General features: G+C 27.4%; 1 protein-coding gene and 1 long non-coding RNA gene across 3 annotated transcripts in view; both read right to left on the reverse strand.

Moving 5' to 3' along the window:
- Window positions 1-14,472, reverse strand: part of LOC111681642 (death-associated protein kinase related) — a 208,066-nt gene that overhangs the window by 50,582 nt on the left and 143,012 nt on the right. The gene's annotated exons all lie outside the window — the stretch shown is intronic.
- The window catches only part of LOC124418787, an 8,359-nt gene continuing 6,177 nt past the window's right edge, over window positions 12,291-14,472 (reverse strand). Inside the window, exon 3 of the long non-coding RNA XR_006940207.1 lies at window positions 12,291-13,430. This is a non-coding gene — a long non-coding RNA (uncharacterized LOC124418787). The remainder of the gene's footprint in view (window positions 13,431-14,472) is intronic.

Below are 14,472 nucleotides of genomic sequence, written 5' to 3' on the forward strand. Positions count from 1 at the left end.
TAGGTTGAAGTATCGCTTTAGGTTCCATTTAATGGATCTGATTAGATTTCAGCATTTCATAGTAGGTAGAAAATATTTATCTATCTATCTATCTATCTATCTATCTATCTATCTATCTATCTATCTATCTATCTATCTATCTATCTATCTATCTATCTATCTATCTATCTATCTATCTATCTATCTATCTATCTATCTATCTATCTATCTATCTATCTATCTATCTATCTATCTATCTATCTATCTATCTATCTATCTATCTATCTATCTATCTATCTATCTATCTATCTATCTATATATCTATCTATCTATCTATCAATCTATCTATCTGTCTATCTATCTATCTATCTATCTATCTTGAATAGATTGTAATAAATATGAGGACGATTTCACGATTGTGTTGGATCCATATTTTTAAAAATAAAACTCTTAAGCTGTTAAGATACAATTGTTCAAATGCTGCATAATTCCTTTAACTAAATTATAGTTTTAACTCAAATTTTAACCCACAATCAATATATATTACACAGCACATTTATTTCCCTTTTAATAAGAAAAAAGAATAAAACTTTTAATGACTTTGCCTTTGAACAGAGACTTAAGTTAAATATATACCCATGGCCCCAGAGAAACTCCTTTCCTTTTCATTTTCTGCACTTACAAACGCAAATGTACAATTGTTAATGCAAAACGAAGATAAAAAAGTTACAAAGTGCCTTTAATAAATTCACAGCCCCCCAGGGGAGTCTAATCATAAAATGGAATTTTTAATTGTCAAAATATTAAAACAAAAACCATAGGGAAAATATGAAATAATAATATAATAATTATATTACATAAATGTTAAAAAAAATATGACACAAAACTTATGGCGGAAAACAAGACGACGAAGAAGACAGACACCATAAAGTGTCAGAGTAATTATGATGGTAATAAAAGCCAGCAGGAAACCTTGACCTCTGAGTCTTAAGATATATTAAATGAAACTACTGACAATTATTCAGTTTCACCATAAAAAAAAATGATTTAAAAGAAAAATATGTATACAAAATGAGGGCCATGTATGAATAAAGAAAAAAATCAACGTCATCAATACATTATCAATGACAAACAACTGTATTTTTAATGGAAAAAATGCATTTGCTGAAAAAATAAACGTCTTATAGTGTTTTCTTACATGATTCCCTCTTAATAATTACAGTTTCAATTTTCGGTGTCATCAGACATGATTATCCATGATATATGTGTGTATGTGTGTGTACATTTTATTGTCATTATTTTATTCAAAGTCAAGCATCAATGTTAACGACGTCGTCACCATCAAAACATCATCATTATTATAATGTAAGTACCACAAAGGCGTCATCTACTGCTATTCGTTTGTATTATGGAAAACTTATTGAATTGTTTGCTTCGTCTGTTGTCAACCCCTTATCCCCTTGATTTACACTTACCCTAACATTTCATCTATCCATTTATTGATCAACAGAAAATTGTGTGCAATTTGATGCATAGTTTTCTTCGGTTTTTTTATTCAAATTCAATAATTATGAATATAAATTAGCTACAGTTTTAGTCATTTGAATAGAGCAATGTTGGATTTGAAACAATAAGAGAATTTAATGGAAAAATAATTAATAGTTCATAGTTTAATGACTTGTTCTTTTGGACGTGAAAAAGAATTGGAAAGTTGACATCGCATTAAACACCTTGATAAGTAACTGATGCATGTTCAAAACATTACTCTGTAGACTAGTGTGTAGACCAGGCTTTACTAGTACATGAAATAGTCAGTCGACTGTTTCATTAACTAGTCTAAGAATAGTTGATCGACTAGTCAAAAGACTAGTTAACAGTAGGGTTCTATAAATCGACTTTCGAATAATCGAACAATCGACTTTTTGTCGAAAAAAATCAAAGTCGTCTATTTTGTTTCAAAAAAAGTCCATAACTCGACTATCGTCTATGAAAAAGGTCGAAAAGTCGACTTTGTAATAAAAATTGAAAAGTCGGAAAAGGTGTAGAAAAGTCGAAAGAATTCGAAAAGTCCGAAAAAGTCTTAAATAGTCGAAAAGTCTTAAAAAGACGAAAAAGGTCGAAAAGTCGTAAAAAGTCGAAAAGTCGGAAAAATTCGACTATCGTCTATGAAAAAGGTCGAAAAGTCGACTTTGTAATAAAAGTTGAAAAGTCGGAAAAGGTGTAGAAAAGTCGAAAGAATTCGAAAAGTCCGAAAAAGTCTAAAATAGTCGAAAAGTCTTAAAAAGACGAAAAAGGTCGAAAAGTCGTAAAAAGTCGAAAAGTCGGAAAAATTCGATAAAAGGCAGTATAAGTCGAAAAACAGTTGGAAAAAGTACAAAATCGGAAAAAGTCCAGAATAGTCAAACTGTCAAAAATTCTCGAAAATTCGGATTTTCGGCAAAAATCGAAAATAGTAGGAAAACGTCGAGAATAACCAAAAAGTCGAAAATAGTCGGAAAAACTTAATAAAAAGACGAAATGAGTCGAAGATAGTCGGAAAAAGTCGCAAAAATTCAAAAATTGGCTAAAAGTAGGAAAACGTCGAAAATAGTCAAAAAGTCGAAAATAGTCGAAAAGTGGGAAACAGTTGAAAAGTCGAATATTCGAAAAAGGTCGCAAAAAGTCTAAAAAAGTCGAAAAGTCGACTATTTATACAATACTAAAAGTCTAAAAGTCGACGTTTAATTAAATGAAAAAAGTCGACTTTTAATTAAATGCAAAAAATCGTTTCAACTAACGAACTCTAGTTAATAGCGTACAATCTGGCATCATAAGGAAACTAGTAAAATTAAGTCACAAGTAAACAGAGATGAAATATAATTTCTGATACAAAGTAAACTAAAATGTTAACGCTAAATGACATTTGCTTTACTACTTGTAAACTAAATAATGTTGTAAAGATATTTCTTAATATTAACCCTATTCTTTTTCTTCACAGTATAAATTGTTAAGACTCCCATAATCTGAAAATTACAATAATATAAATATAGATATAGAAAATGTGAAAAAAGCCCTATACCACCACAAAAGCTGTTGTATGTCAGTCAGTTAGAGACAGAGTCATCCACATTGTATAATTATACGATGTCGCCAGATTGTCGTCAGAGCAACCTTTAAAACTACACACACACACATACAAACACTTTAGACACATATTCAAAGATATAAATTGCTACTCATAAGTTATTAAATATTTTTATTAAACAGATTTCTAAAACTAATAAAAAAAACTACATTGCAAACTCACTGATTGACTTATAGTTGACTTTTATTTGTTTATAAAAAAAACACACACAAACAAACGATAGATTGGATGCCACCACTCTGCCACCTTAAAAATTTTTACACACCCACAATTTATGAAAAAAAATCAATCTTTATTTTTCAATATGATTGACAGAATTAGGACACTAAAGTCAGGCTGCCAACTTACGTCTTTACCTTTAAATTGAAAAAATATTATCTTCTTTAAGTTTGTTTTTTAGTTGTTTTTGTTGCTGTTGCTGTAGAGTTAAGGTATTAAACCACCAAACTGCTGTCAAAGATTTGCATATGTGAAATTAAACGAAGCATTAAAATTGTTTTTTTCTTTTGCGTTTTTTGTTGCAAGATTATATTACATTTACTTCAAAACATTTTGAGGTTTTTCTTTAAATAATAAAGAAAAACATTGTCAAAATAAAAATAGTTAACATTGATATATAAAAAAAGAAAACTTAGACGAAAATCTTTTATAAATAGCAAATAGAATTGAAAAATTTCTTTAAAATATGTATTAAAATTTTTGAAATATTTAGTAAAAGTAAAGAAATTAAAAAAGTTTTGTAAAAACTAGGAATTTAATTAAATATTTTTCAAAACCTACACCTTAGACTATGATCTCTATTAGGCTATAGACTAGACTAAAGACGAGACTACAGACTAGACTATAGACTGGACTATAAGCTAGACTTAAATATAGCCAAGTCTGTAGACTAGATAATAGATTAGACTATTCCATTGACTTTAGGCTAAACTAAAGACTACACTTTAGACTTGACTATAGACTAGATTATAGAGTAGACTATAGACTAGACTGTAGACTAGACTATAGACTAAACTGTAGACTAGACTATAGACTAGACTATAGACTAGACTATAGACCAGACTATAGACTAGACTATAGACTGGACTATAGACTTGACAATAGACTAGACTGTAGACTAAACTAACGACTAGACTATAGACTAGACTATAGACTAGACTATAGAGTAGACTATAGACTAGACTATATACTATGGACTAGACTATAGACTACCTGCAGACTCGACTATATACTAGTCTATAGACTAGACCATAGACAATACTATAAACTAGATTGTAGACTATATTAGACACTAGACTGCAAACTAGAATAAAGACTACACTATAGACTAGACTATACTGTAGACTACACTAGAGACTAGACTATGGACAAAACTATAGACTAGAAAATAGACAAGACTATAGAATAGATTATAGACTAAACTATAGACTGTACTATAGACTATACTATTAATTGTACTTTAGACTAGACTATAAACTATACTACAGACTAGGACTATACTCTAGACTGTGGACTAAACTACACTATAGACTAGATTATAGACTATCCTATGAAATATACTATTGCAAAGACTATTATAAAATATACTATTGAAAAGTCGTAAGACCATACGATAAAATTTACTACAAAGTACACTACAGACTATAGTCTACGTCAGGGATCGGTAAACTACGGTTCGCGAGCCAAATGCGTCTCTTTGGATGTGGACATGTGGCTCTTTAGTTTCTTATTTATTCACACACTTTATTTATTTCATAAAACATATTTTTATATTTTAAAAACTAATAAAACAATTGTCCAATTCACAATCGATGTTGTATAGTTGTAACGTTGTACGTCGTAAATTTTTTCAAATTAAATTTTTTGAAACAAAAACAAATCAATTATAAAACAAGTAAGAGTGCTATATTCGGCTGTGCCGAATCTTATATACCCTTCACCATAGTGTATTTTAAACATAATTGATCTTACAGTCTAGTTAATAAAAACATTAAAAAAATTTGAGTCGATTTAAGCCGAATGTTTCGACGGCGGCTCAAGCAACTAAATATAGTTCGGCGGCGGCTAAGCTCCGACTCGAAGCCGGTCGACTTCGACCTCTGATTCATTGCTGGTAAACATTGACGAGACGTAGATTTTGTTTTTGTTTATCGTAAAAAAAATTGTTTTAAAAAGCACTTGGAAAAAATTTGTGTTAGTTTTAAATTTCAAACTTACATTATTCGCATAAAAATTATTGTACAATAACTCACAATCTACTCTCATATAATTGAAAACGTTTTAAATACTTTTTTCTATTCATCAAAAAATATATTTGCAAAACAAAAGCGAAAATTATTTTATTTTAACAAAAAATGCAAATCATATTTTTTTGCTGTGTATACTTTGTATGTTTGAATTCCAAACATACAAAAAAATACACAGCTGAATAAAACCAAATACATCTACACACACACGTGTACATCTTTTTCTATGTACAGTGTTTTTAGTGTTTTTGTTGCTTTTTTAACAATTTTTTAATGAAATTTTCAGAGGTTGTCTCGGATTTTTTCTCATATCTCCGTTATTTACCGACCGATTTTGCTGATTTTAAATAGCGATCTTCTCGAAAGCATGTCTAATAGAATTATTGAAGATTCAGACATCGCCGATATCTGGGGTCCTCTAAAAACTGATTTCAACAGACAGACAGACAGACAGACAGACGGACAGACAGACAGACAGACAGACGGACATGGCTTAATCGACTCCGCTATCTATAAGGATCAAGAATATATATACTTTATAGGGTCGGAAAATTATATTATAGAAATTACAAACGGAATGACAAACTTATATATACCCTTCTCACGAAAGTGAAGGGTATAAAAATTACGACATACTACGATACAACCGTACAACTCCGATTGTGAATTGAACAAATATAAAAAACTTTCTAACTTTGCTTAATAGTTCTGGTCTAGGTGACACTATAGATAAGACTTATAGGTATAAGACGCCTGAATAACTAGAATACACAAAAATTTCCGGATAAAACCTTTCTGTTACCATTCAATAAAGGTCATGAGCCTGCATTCTTAAACGTTTTCTTTTATTAAAAAAACAAACCCACAAAATGTTCTCATATTTAAAAATTCTTTAAACTTTTTCTGCCCATATCACGTCTGAAATTTGCAATACAAGTCTAATAGTAACAAAATAATTATGCTAAAATTTAAATAAATGAAAAAGGAAGTCGAAAAAAAATAAAATTGCTAGGCATGACTTTTACCCATGAACAAAATCTAAGTAGAATAACATAAAAGGCATATTTCTGCTGTTTTTTATTCTACATTTTTTTTATTTTTTTGCTAAATTAAGGAAACGACTATTATAAAAAAGAAAAATTAACTACAATAAATTCTAAATGATTTTCTTTTATTTAGGGAAAAGAAAATGAAATACTAGAAGAGAGGAATAAAAAAATCTGCTAAATCTAAAGCATTAGCAAAAGGAATGAGGGAGTCAGTGAAATGTATATTTAAAGGAAAAAATAAAACTTTCCCACACTTTAAAAACTTTGAATGTTTATTACACATGCAGAACGAAAACGCGAGGCGAGTGAGCAAAATGTGGAATGAATGGATGAATGAATGGTTTTATTGGTGCTAGGCTAGATGGCTGCATGTTTGGATGACTAGCTTGGCTGTATTTACTTAGTTTCTTTATAACATCCATTACAACGACTGGCAACCAACAACAAACTGACCCAATGTATTTTTCCTATAATTTTAAATGGTCTGTGTTGTGTAGAGAAAAAATATTACTTTAGTTAAAAGTCAGAACAGAGCAGCAGCAGCAGCTAGTAAATGGTTGCAGTTTGTGTAAAATCATGTTTTCATTTTTATGCACCCGCACCATTTCCTTAAACAAATTTTAAACACACTCGTGCTAATGTTTCTAATTAAGATTAAAAAAAAACCAACTTTGAGATGAAAAAGTGTGGAAATATAGAAGCGAGTGAGTGAGTAACTAATGGACGAATCATTAACACAGTCTTCAGTTAATATATTAATATTGTGTAGTTTGCTTAGCTTTAGGAGTTTTGTTTAAGTCTGAGAATTTGTATGAGAAAAGACAATTTGGCTTTTACTTCTTTAGCACTCATGTGTGAAAAACTCAGTTGGATTTTTTCTTTTAACTTTTTAATTTTAAAATTAAATAAAAATATTATTTTTTTGAAATACTCTACATAATTTTAAAAGTATTTATAGTTTTAAAAGCATTTAAAAGCAAAGCACTACTTACATGTTTAGCGAAAAGTGGCCATTTAACAATCAACTTTATAAGTTTAAATGAATTTCTAACCTCTAGTAACCAGTTGCTATACTAGTTACTCTTTATTAGTTTTATTTTCTCTACAAAATCTTCATGAACTTTATATCTTTCGTTTTCAAAGAAAGGGTGCTATGAAAGTTCTTCTTACTTAACATTTTTCTCTCGTGTCTCAGCAAAATTATTTAATTTGTTTAAAATATTAGCATAAAATACCAAGCTCCCTCTTTAACTTCATTCCTGTTTTTTACTCCCAGTTTAATATTTAATATAATGAAAACATTATTTTCATTTAGCATGGTTTTCATGTGATTTTTCTTTATTTTTTTTTCTTGCTTTTCTGCTGTTCTATTATACGTTCTTGCATTTGTATCCATTTATGTGAAAATTGACCTTAAATTCACTTAAACTCTAAAGATGTTAGGAGTTTTAGAACAAAAAGTGAGGGAAAAGTTCCCCGGATTTTTATTAATTTATTTATTAAAAAAAGTTTTTCTAATTTTATAAAAATTTTTCGCGATTTTTTAATCTTTAGGAAAATTTTAGTTTTTTTTTATTTTTAAGAAATTTTCAGAAATTTTTCTTTTTTTTAAGAAAATTTTAGAAATTTTTCTATTTTTATACAGTATTTTGTATTTTTATTTTAACAGAAAATTTTTCAAAATTTTATATTTTCATAGAAATTTTTTCAAAATTTTATATTTTTATAAAAATTTTTTCAAAATTTTATATTTTTATAGAAAATTTTTCTAAATTTTATATTTTTATAGAAAATTTTCCTAAATTTTATATTTTTATAGAAAATTTTTCAAAATTTTATACTTTTATAGAAAATTTTTCAAAATTTTATACTTTTATAGAAAATTTTTCAAAATTTTATATTTTTATAGAAAATTTTTCAAAATTTTATATTTTTATAGAAAATTTTTCAAAATTTTATATTTTTATAGAAAATTCTACAAAATTTTATATTTTTATAGAAAATTCTACAAAATTTTATATTTTTATAGAAAATTCTACAAAATTTTATATTTTTATAGAAAATTTTTCAAAATTTTATATTTTTATAGAAAATTTTTCAAAATTTTATATTTTTATAGAAAATTCTACAAAATTTTATATTTTTATAGAAAATTCAACAAAATTTTATATTTTTATAGAAAATTCAACAAAATTTTATATTTTTATAGAAAATTCAACAAAATTTTATATTTTTATAGAAAATTCAACAAAATTTTATATTTTTATTGAAAATTCAACAAAATTTTATATTTTTATAGAAAATTCAACAAAATTTTATATTTTTATAGAAAATTCAACAAAATTTTATATTTTTATAGAAAATTCAACAAAATTTTATAATTGTATAGAAAATTCTACAAAATTTTATAATTGTATAGAAAATTCTAAAAAATTTAATATTTTTATAGAATTTTTTTTTTAAATTTAATATTTTTATAGATTTTTTTTTTTTTTAAATTTAATATTTTCATAGAAATTTTTTTAAAAGTTAATACTATTATGGAAAATTTTTCAGAATTTTATATTTTTATAGAATTTTTTTTTGTTTTTTTATATTTTTTTCGACATTTTCTAAAGATAATTTTCTATTTGTTAAAAACTTTTTATTTTTATAGATTTTTTTTCAAAATTTTCTATTTTTATTGAAAATTTTCCAAAATCTTTCTATTTTCATATTAAAATTTTCAAATCTTTGCTATTTTTATAAGATTTTTTCTAATTTTAAATTTTTATAAAAATATAAAAATGGAAAGATTTACCATTTTTATAAAAAATCTTTTAGCTTTCTATTTTATAGAAAATTTTAAAAATTTCGAACATTTTTAAAATTTATAAAAAGAAAAATATTAAAAACTTCTAATTTTATAAATAATTTTCAAAATTTTTAAAATTTTATCGAAATTTTTGTTATTTATTTTAATTTTTTTTCGACATTTTCAATTTTTTTTTCTAATTTTATGTAAAATGTTTATTTTTATAAATTTTTTTTTTGGAAAATTTTCAAATTTTTTAGATAATTTTTTGGAATCTATAGAAAATTTTAAATTTTTCTGAATTTATAAAAAAATTTGAAATTTTTCTGATTGTTGATTTTTATTGCCAGAATCCCTGTTGTTGAAAAAAAATTCTTAAAAACTAAAACCCTAATGGTGGCATGGAGGTTCTTTGCCACATTTAACCGACAACTGGTTTAAATGAATTCATACATCAATCATTTGTTAGTTTGTTGCAAAAACAGTAAAAATATACTTAAGCTCTTTAGTTATGGCAATAATTGTAAAATGACATGTTAAAGTTTACCCCTTAAAAAAAAGATCATAATGTGTAACGAATCTAAATTTCAACTTTAATTTTTATGGATTTTGTTCTCAGGATAATATGACATAAAAAATAAAACTTCCAAACAGAGTAAATATTTAACTAGAATTAATTTAATTTTTCTTTCAGTGCAACTTTTGTAAACCTTTGGCAACACCATCAGTTGCACCACCTTCCCTTCAAAGTTCATTAATTTTGTTTTTGAAAATCTTCTCTTTTTATATAAATTTTGTTAATTTAACAAAGTCACAATTTCCCTTTAATATTTATTTAACAAATTTGTTATTTTTGTTTTACACCACGTTGCCACTGTACAAACATACACTGTTGCCAGATGTTCTGTTTGTTATTTGTTTATGTTAAATACTTTTATTTTTTACGTTTTTCTTTCTGTTGCTTTTTTGACATTTGTTTTTATTAAGTCAGAACTTGTTGATGTTGATGATTTGTTGATGCATTTTTAGTGTGAAAAAGTTACAGAAAAAAAAGTTAATTTAAACTTTACTGCAACACAGAATGTTTATTTTTCCGGCTTTGCAACACAGACAGGAAATTAAAAAGAATATATAAATTGGAGAAAAAGAAAAATAAATATGATTTTAGGAAAACAGCAACTAATTGGGATGTCAAATAAATCAAAATATAAAAAATATATTTGACAAGCTTCTATAGCTTTGTAATAAAGCCCTTTGTTTAGTTACAAAATCAGTAAATATAATCTAAAAATAATACATTTCGAAACTAGAGAAGCTTGTTTTAAAAGTTTAAAACTTAAAATATACAGCAAAATTTGTAGTGTCACTTACTTTGTTAGCTGTCATATGTCAAATAGTAAGTTTAATATGACATGTTATCAAAAATATGATGATTTTCTTTAGATTTTGATTTTGTCTACTAAAAAGCCTTTAATGTTCCTTAATCATACCAATTATTTAAATATTTTAAATATTCATTTAATACTCATTATATTTAATTTTATAATTAAAATTTATATTTTATATAATTAACATAACATTAAAATATGTTTCTCTTTTTTTCTTTTTGCAATTTGCTTTCATTAACCAAACAACCTCTGGCTCTCATTAAATTTCCAAGTAATAATATTATAAATCTATAAAAAAAACTTGCACTTGGCACTACTGGCCCCCATATACAATACTAGCTGTGACGTTTAAACAAATCTTTTCAAACTTTGTGACAGCTCCTGCAGAAAATTATGCACTTTAACAACAACTCTATGGTAATAATCCGGTTTTATAAGTTTTTTTTTGTATAAACAGAAATTTTAATTGCAGGGTTTATTTTATTACTCAGGCATAGAAAATATATATATTTTTTTGTTGCAATTATAAAACAGCGAAATATGTTAATGATGGTGACGCAGTCTCGTTATAACTTTTTGTTTTTGTCATGCATATTAAAGAGAATTAAAAGTTTTTGTAAACATATCTTGAGATAATATTGGACATAAAAAATATTTTACATATATCCACAAGGAAACAAGATATCAGGAAAAGGGTATTTTATAGGTCTTCAATAACTTCTTTGTTAATTCAATATATTTTCTTTGTAATTTTTTTTAATAGCTTGTTTTCATTACGATTTAGTATGGGTGGAAGGGTTAATTATAGACCGATAATTAGTTTAGAGTCTTGACTGTAGTACTAGACTATAGTGCAGACTGTAGTCTAGACTATAGTCTAGTCTATAGTGCAGAATGTAGTTTGGAGTCTTGACTTTAGTGCAGAATGTAGTCTAGACTATACTGCAGACCGTAGTCTACACTATAGTACAGCCTGTAGTTTAGACAATAGTGCATCCTGAAGTCTAGACTATAGTGCATCCTGTAGTCTGGACTATAGTGCATCCAGTAGTCTAGACTATAGTGCATCCTGTAGTATAGTCTATAGTACAGACTGTAGTCTAGACTATAGTACAGATTGTAGTCTAGACTAAAGTAAAGACTGTAGTCTTGACTAAAGTACAGACTGTAGAACAGACTGTAGTCTAGACTAAAGTACAGACTGTAGTCTAGACTATAGTACATACTATAGTACAGACTGTAGTCTATACTATAGTACTATAGTACAGAGTGTGGTCTAGACTATAGTACAGACTGTAGTCTAGTCTATAGTCTGTACTTTAGTCTATAGTCTAGACTATAGTACAGAGTGTAGTCTAGACTATAGTACAGACTCTAGTCTAGACTATAATACAGACTGTAGTCTAGACTATAGTACAATAGACCAAGCTATGGTACTATATGGTACAGACTATTATCTAACGTATAGTAGTACAGACTATAGTCTATAATATAAACAATGGTCTGGATCTACGGACTGTAGTCTTGACTATAGTACATACTGTAGTGTAGACTATAGTACGGACTGTAGTCAAGACTATCGTACTGACTATAGTTCAGACTGTAGTCTGGACTATAGTACTGACTATAGTTCAGACTGTAGTCTGGACTATAGTACTGACTATAGTTCAGACTGTAGTCTGGACTATAGTACTGACTATAGTTCTGACTGTAGTCTGGACTATAGTACTGACTATAGTTCTGACTGTAGTCTGGACTATAGTACTGACTGTAGTCTAATCTATATTATAAACTGTAGTCTAAACTATAGTGCAGACTGTAGTCTAGACTCTGGTGCAATAGATTAAGCTATGGTATTATATGGTACAGACTATAGTCAAACGTATAGTAGTACATACTATAGTAAAAATATAAACAATGGTCTGGGCTATAGACTATCGTTCAGACTATAGTCAGTACTTTAGACTATTGTCCAAAGACTATTATCTGTACAACAGTAATATAAACTATAGTCTGGACTATTGACTGTCTTTCAGACTTAAGTTTTGCTACTGACTTTTGTTCAGATAAAAGGTTTTAGTCCAGACTATTGGATATAGCACATACAATAGTCCATGCTATATTATATGTAAATTGAGGTCCAGACTATAATACGGATTGTGGTATAGACTAAAGTATAAAAATAACAAAATAGTAGTTGATGAAAAAAGAATAATTAGATGCTTGTAAAAAACAGAACACCCAAACAAATCAACTTTACAAGAGCTAAATCTTGAGAAAGTGAAGAATAATATAAACAAAGTACAAGTAGTGATGCCAACCTAGAGAAGGATAACAGTGGTAAATGTTAACAAAGAAAGCAGAAGGCTCAACGTTTTTTGAAAAAGAGAGTAAATTTTAGTTTTATAAGGGATAGTAATTATAATTTTCCATTTCTGTTTATTTATTAATAACTTTTTCTTTTCTTAAGTTGTTAGTATTTTTAAAATCTTTTTTCTAATATAATTTTCAACCACAAAAAGTTCCTAAACAATCAACTTAACTCTGTCAGTTGTTGGACAATATCGAGTAGAGACCTTATAAATAAACAAACAAACAACCAATTTAATTTTGATAAAGTTGGCTTTTTTCGTTTAAGTTTTTGCTTTTCTTTTTGTATTTAACATGATTGACATAGAAAACGTGTCTACATACTGGCTTATTTGGGTTAAACATTTTGTGAAAAATAAAAAAAGAAAAAAAATATTTATATTGTAGTTACTTTTGTTGTTTTTTGCTGCATTTTTCACTATTAACAGGAAAAAAAGTGTTGTTTTTTGTTGGCAAGGGATAAAAAGTAGCAATAGTTACCTAGAAATAGAAGAAAATAAAGAAAATTAGGTTAAAATTGTTATAATAAAAGAAAACATAAACTTAAATTGCTAGATATTAGAAAATAAATGTAAACTTAATTGTTGCAATTTAGAGGCAAACAAAAATTAATAGCAATTGGCTGATTTGGAGCAATACAATTAAATAGAGACGTTTACAAAGAAATTATGATGAATAAAAGTGAAAGAAATTTTAAAATTAAGGAATTTTGGAAAAGTTGTCAAAGAAATTTAAAGTATGGACTTTAAGCTAAGAGTCTGGAGTATAGTTTACTGTTGGGACTACAGTGTATTGTCTGGCCTATAATCTAAAATATAGACTGTGTTAAGGACTGTAATCAAGACTATGTATTGCATCCCAGACAGACCAAAATATAGCAAATAGTCCGGAGTGTTTACTATAGACCAGTCTATAAACTTCAGTCCATAATATACATTCCGGGCTACAAACTATTGAGCAGACAATAGTATATAGTTCAGAGTATAGACTCCAGACTATAGCCAGGACTATAAATTTCTGACTATAGACTATAGTCCAGACTTAAGACTATAGTGCAGACTTTAGACTACAGTTCAGACTATAGACTATAGTCCAGACTATAGACTATAGTCCAGACTATAGTCCAGACTATAGACTATAGTCCAGACTATAGTCCAGACTATAGACTATAGTCCAGACTATAGACTATAGTCCAGACTATAGACTATAGTCCAGACTACAGACTATAGTCCAGACTATAGACTATAGTCCAGACTATAGACTATAGTCCAGACTATAGACTATAGTCCAGACTACAGACTATAGTCCAGACCATAGACTATAGTCAAGACTATAGACTATAGTCCAGACCATAGACTATAGTCCAGACTATAGACCATTGTTGTTTAGCAGACTATAGACTACAGTCCAGACTGTGTGTGTGAAGTTAAATTCGAATTTAACTAGCAGAGACACAAACCACATTTTTTAACATTGCTCTTTTTGCAGCTAACAGAGCACTGTTAAGCATATAACAGAAAGT

This window comes from Lucilia cuprina, chromosome 3, assembly GCF_022045245.1.
Source record: "Lucilia cuprina isolate Lc7/37 chromosome 3, ASM2204524v1, whole genome shotgun sequence".
Classification (NCBI taxonomy): domain Eukaryota; kingdom Metazoa; phylum Arthropoda; class Insecta; order Diptera; family Calliphoridae; genus Lucilia; species Lucilia cuprina.